Here is a 6,000-nt window from a genome sequence, read left to right as displayed (position 1 = left end):
CAGAGCTTTGTCATTTGTGTGTGGAAGTCGAGCGGTTTGGGGCAGTGTACAGAGAGTTGTCGTGTCACAAAGGTGGCAGTGTCACAAGGTGAGTCCCGAGGTAAAACTGCGCCAAAACCGTGTCAAATGAAATTGGTTTGAGTTCAAACTTTTCCAGGGCGTGTTCAAGGGAATTTGGCACAACTTTGATGTTTGGACTTGTTTGATTTGAGTTTTGACAAATAGAGAACAAGATTGATCTTTGGGAGGGGGCTGAAATTCAGATTTCTGAATTTCTGAATTTCCCCCAAGTGCATTAGTTTAGGGGTTGTTTTGGGGATTTTAAAAAGTTCAAAAGGCAAAACTTCCTTACTATGCTTTGTTAGTTAATCAGTGAACTAAAACTTTGTAATTTGGTTTTCTCCAAAATTTGTATTTTTCTCCCAAGGGTTTCTCCCATTTACCCTTTATGCTTAAATGGTTCACTTAGGATTAATTAGGGTTTAAGAGTTTTCCTTCCTTAGAATTCATGAAAACTTTAAGGAGGGTTTAAGTAGACTTCGACATAATTCTTTGTTCTCATTTTTAATGTTTATCCTTTCATTGAGATTGCATGTGATCATGGGTTGGGGTTAGCTTAAGGAAGAACCCTAAGTGACACTGGGGTGTCACAGCCTTCCCCCCTTAAAGGAATCTCGTCCCGAGATTCGGGCCAGAGTCCTCCCGCGGTGAAGCGAAGGGTGAGACTTATAGGAAGTGGGTGCTTATTGTTATTATTAGAGCAAACTGCTCTTCGAATGTCATTCTCTTTGCAACTTCAGAAGGAAGCCCTTTTTAAGTTTTGTTTCATGATTACTTCATTCTGATTTAAGATCATATTTTTGAAAATTAGATTCGAAGGGCAGGAGGAGGGGTTGGGGGTGTGATTACGTACCAGCTTCCTTAGGTAGGCAATCGGGGAAGTTGGATCTCAAGAATTCCTCGGTTTCCCAAGTAGCTTCTTCCTCTGAGTGATTACTCCACTGGACCTTGTACATCTTGATCGATTTAGCCCGAGTTAATCTTTCGTTGCAATCCAGAATCTTGGAGGGGTACTCTTGGTACGATAGATTTGGTTCTATCTCCAATTTTGGCTCTGCTATGATCTCGGTTGGCAATCGAACACACTTCTTCAACTGAGATACATGGAACACACTATGAATGGCAGACATTTTTGAAGGTAACTTCAGCTTATATGCCACGGGTCCACATGCTTCTATGATCTCATAAGGTCCAATGTAACGAGGGGCTAGCTTGCCTTTGATCCCAAACCTCTGCACTCCCTCGGTGGGTGATACCTTGAGGTATACAAAAATCTCCCATCTCGAACTGGAGAGGTTTCCTTCTTCTATCATGGTTACTCTTCTGCCTGGCCTGAGCAGCTTCTAGATTCTTCCTGATTAGTTTGACCTTCCTTTCGGCTTCAGTCACTAAGTCAGGTCCAAAAACTCCTCTTTCTCCAGGTTGAGACCAATTGAGTGGTGTCCTGCACCTTCTTCCATAGAGAGCTTCGAAAGGTGCCATCCTTAGGCTGGATTGATAACTGTTGTTATAAGCAAACTCTGTCAAGGAGAGGTGTTTATCCCAGTTCTTGCCACAATCGATTGCACAAGCTCTCAGCATATCCTCCAGGATTTGGTTTACCCTTTCCGTCTGACCATCAGTCTGTGGGTGGTAAGCTGAACTTCTGATTAGCTTGGTTCCCAAAGACTCCTGCAGTTGTTCCCAAAATCTGGCAACAAATTGGGCTCCTCGGTCAGAAACAATGGTCCGAGGTAATCCGTGCAAACACACGATCCGGTCAATATACAATTCTGCATACTTTTGAGCCTTGTCAGTGGTGTGCATAGGAAGAAAATGTGCCACTTTCGTTAGTCGGTCCACAATAACCCAAATCGAATCATGATGACGAGAGGTGTTGGGCAGACCCACAATGAAATCCATGCTGATGTCATCCCATTTCCACGAAGTATAGATAGGGGTTGCAAAGCTCTAGCTGATTTCAAGTGGCTTGCCTTTATCCTCTGACAGGTGTCACATTCTGATACATACTGGGCTATCTCCCTCTTCATTCTGGTCCACCAATACAAAGGCTTCAGATCATGGTACATTTTGGTGCTTCCCGGATGCATAGAGAATTTGGAGAGATGAGCCTCATCCAAGATTTTCCTCTTGAGGTCCTGGTTTTTAGGAATCACCAATCTGCTTTTGAACCATAACACACCCTTTTCATCTTGGCGGAAACAACTATACTTCTCAATCTTCTGATGGAGATTCCTCTTGATAATCTGCACTCCCTTGTCACTGAGCTGGGCCATGATGATCTGGTCTTGCAAAGCTGGCTCGACAGAAATGTGAGACAAAGAACCAGAAGGAATCACTTCAATTTGCATCTTGCTCAACTCATCACACAAGGTGTTAATGCGAGAATCCATCAGAATACAATTGCATTGCAACTTCCGACTCAAGGCATCTGCTACCACATTGGCTTTTCCTGGGTGATAATGTACCTCCAGGTCATAGTCCTTGATCAGCTCTAGCCATCTTCTCTGCCTCATGTTGAGATTAGCTTGAGTAAAGATGTACTTAAGGCTCTTATGATCAGTGAATATGTTGCAGTGGGTTCCCATTAAATAGTGCCTCCACATTTTTAATGCATGAACCACTGCCGCCAACTCGAGGTCATGAGTGGGATAATTCTGCTCATGAGGCCTGAGTACTCTTGAGGCATAAGCGATGACTCGGTTGTCTTGCATTAAGACACAACCTAGTCCAGTGCCAGAGGCATCGCAATACACATCAAAAGGCTTGTTGTTGTCGGGTTGCGCTAATACTGGTGCTGTGGTCAGATGCTGCCTTAATGCATGGAAGGCATCTTCGCACTTCTGACTCCAAACAAACTTGGCTTCTTTCTTCAGCAACTCAGTTATAGGCTTCACAATTCGAGAGAAATCTAGAATAAATCTTCGGTAATAACTAGCTAATCCTAGAAAACTCTGAATCTGACGGACAGTCGTTGGTGGCTTCCAGTTCATCACCTCTTGCACTTTATCAGGATCAACAGCTATTCCTGCCTGAGAGATAGTGTGACCCAAGAATTTGATTTCCTTTAGCCAAAAATCACACTTGGACAACTTGGCATAAAGGTGGTGCTCTCGCAGACGTTGAAGCAATACATGCAAATGCCCGGCATGTTCTTCTTCGTTCTTTGAGTACACCAAAATATCATCGATGAAAACCACTACGAATTTGTCCAATTCAGGCATGAAAACAGAATTCATCAGATACATGAAATATGCTGGTACATTTGTCAGCCCGAATGACATCACCAAAAATTCATATAGCCCATATCTGGTTGAGAATGTCGTCTTCAGAATATCGCTTGCTCGTATCTTGATCTGATGATAGTCAGAGCGAAGGTCGATCTTGGAAAACACCTTGGCCCCGACCAACTGGTCAAAAAGAACATCAATACGAGGCAAAGGATACTTGTTCTTGATAGTTACCGCATTAAGAGGGCGGTAATCTATACACAGCCTCAAGCTTTCATCCTTCTTCTTCACAAACAGTGCTGGACATCCCCAAGGCGAAGTACTTGGGCGAATAAATCCCTTATCGAGCAACTCTTGCAATTGCTTCTTCAATTCTGCCAACTCAGTGGGTGGCATTCGGTAGGGCCTCTTGGAAATTGGTGTCGTTCCCGGTTGCAACTTGATGGCAAATTCAATATCCCGGTCTGGTGGCATTCCTAGCAATTCATCAGGAAAGACATCTGCATATTCGCAGACCACTGGGATCTTCTTCAGAGGTAACTCCGTCATAGAGAAAGCACATGACTGAGTAGAACCTTGACTGGGCAGAATTAAGGTGAAGTTCCCACAGAATGGAGAATTAACTTCCACGGTACGGCTGGCTACATCAAGCACAACTTGGTGCAAGGTCATCCAATTAGCTCCCAGAATAATGTCCACATTTTCCAAACCCAACACAAGAAGAGTGGTTTTGACAATGTGGCTCCCTAGTTGAATAGGCACACTTTGGTTTAATTGATTAGTTGAAATTTTACCCCCAGGCGTGACTATCATAAATGACCCTTTTGAGTGAGAGAATGGCAGTTCACATTTAGCACTGAACTTTTGGCTAATGAAACTATGAGATGCACCAGAATCAAACAGAATTAAAGCAGGTTGATAATAAACTAAAAAGATACCGGTCATGATAGGAGCTCCCTCAGGTACTTCCTCCAAAGTAGTGAAGTTGAGCTTCCCTTGCCTGACTTGTACCTTCTGCTTTCTTCCCTTGTCTTGATTTGGTGCTGGCATCTGCTTCTGCTGGTTCCTGGGACAATTCTTGGCATAGTGGCCCACATTGCCACAAGTGAAACACTTGTTCCCATTGCCCTGGCAGAACTGCTGCTGCTGCGGAGGCTGATTGTTCCTTAGAGCGGGAGCTAGAAAGCGGTTGGGTGCCGGCTGCTGCTGCTGAGGTGGCCTGATCACCCATCTGCCTGCCTGCTGCTGGAAACCCCTACTCTGATTGTGATAAACAATCCTAAACCTCTGGGCCTGAGCGGATGGTGCTGCCATTGGTGCCTTTCTCTTCTTATCTGCCCGGTGAGCTACAATGCAATCCTCCTGGGAGATGGCTAGGTTGACCAACTCATTGAAGCTATCAGCCCGGACAGTGTTGAGTTGTTCCCGCAGCTTGGTATTAAGACCCCTGCGGAAGCGGTCTCTTTTCTTCTCATCAAAATCAGCATGGTGCCCTGCATACTGGCATAGGTCGTTGAAGGCTTGTGCATACTACAGTACCGTGCAGGTTCCTTGATTAAGTGCCAGAAACTCATTCAGCTTGCGATCAAGAATGCCAGCTGGGATGTGATGTCCTCTGAAGGCAGTCTTGAATTCCTCCCAAGATACTTCACGATCAGCAGTGAGCATAGCACGGAAGTGGTCCCACCAAGTCCGAGCAGGGCCGTGAAGCTGCTGTGCGGCGAAGCGAGCCTTGGCTTCATCAGGGTAGTCTCCCGTGAGGAGGGGAAACTTGGACTCGACGACGCGAAGCCACACGTCGGCGTCCAACGGATCCTCTGCCTTGGTGAACAAGGGTGGCTGCGTGCTCAGAAACTCCTGGTAGGTTGCCATTGCCGGAGGTCGCTGATGCTGGCCTCCACCATGATGCTGAGGGTGGGCCTGGCGCTGCAAGAGCTGTCGCCAAATCTCATTCTGCTGGGCCATCAGCTCCTGCACTGTGGGAGCTGGAGGAGGTGGCGGGGGAACCTGCTCGTTATGCCCGCGACGCTGCCTAGCTGCCATCTAAAAACAGAGATTGCCGCCATTGTTATCCCAACTCACAGTTTCGAACGACAAGATATCATCCCAGTTGGAAGAAAAATGTCATAATCATAATATTAGGTTCGAAATGAAGATAACATGGTGACAAACATCCCACAGATTTCAAAAGTTCACAGGGTTACATCAATCAGGGGAAAGTACCCGTAAGCCTAGTCCAAAATCTGACATTAACTAAGCTCGCATAGGTTTCTATCCGCCTAAAAGTGTCGAAGTGACTGATCAACCCTGAGCGGTGGAAGCGACACTGGATACGGGTGAAGGAGGCATCGCAGAGGTAGTCCCATGGGCACCAGGGGCTAGTCCTAGCTCCTCGGGAGCCTCTTCTCCCTCGCTTCCGGCTTCATTGGCCTCCATCTCCAGGTGGTGCATGTCCAAGTGGTCATTCGCTTCTTCGAGTTCCCTCTGCACATCGTGGAGCTGGTTCTCCAAGACATCAATGGTGTTGTCTCGGACCTCCACCTGCTGCTCCAAGGTGGCAATGCGCTGGCTCAGCCTTTCCACCTGCAGATCCTTCTCTACCAACTCGGAGGATAAGTCGACCACAAAATCTTCTCAACTGTCGAGAGTGAGCTTGGTGGTTTGAGCGATGTTAGCAAGATGTGCCATAGCGTCGCTCTGAAGGGCCTGA

This window comes from Zea mays, chromosome 9 (assembly GCF_902167145.1).
Source record: "Zea mays cultivar B73 chromosome 9, Zm-B73-REFERENCE-NAM-5.0, whole genome shotgun sequence".
NCBI lineage: Eukaryota > Viridiplantae > Streptophyta > Magnoliopsida > Poales > Poaceae > Zea > Zea mays.
The sequence above is the reverse complement of the archived record's forward strand: the minus strand, read 5'-3'. Positions refer to the sequence as shown.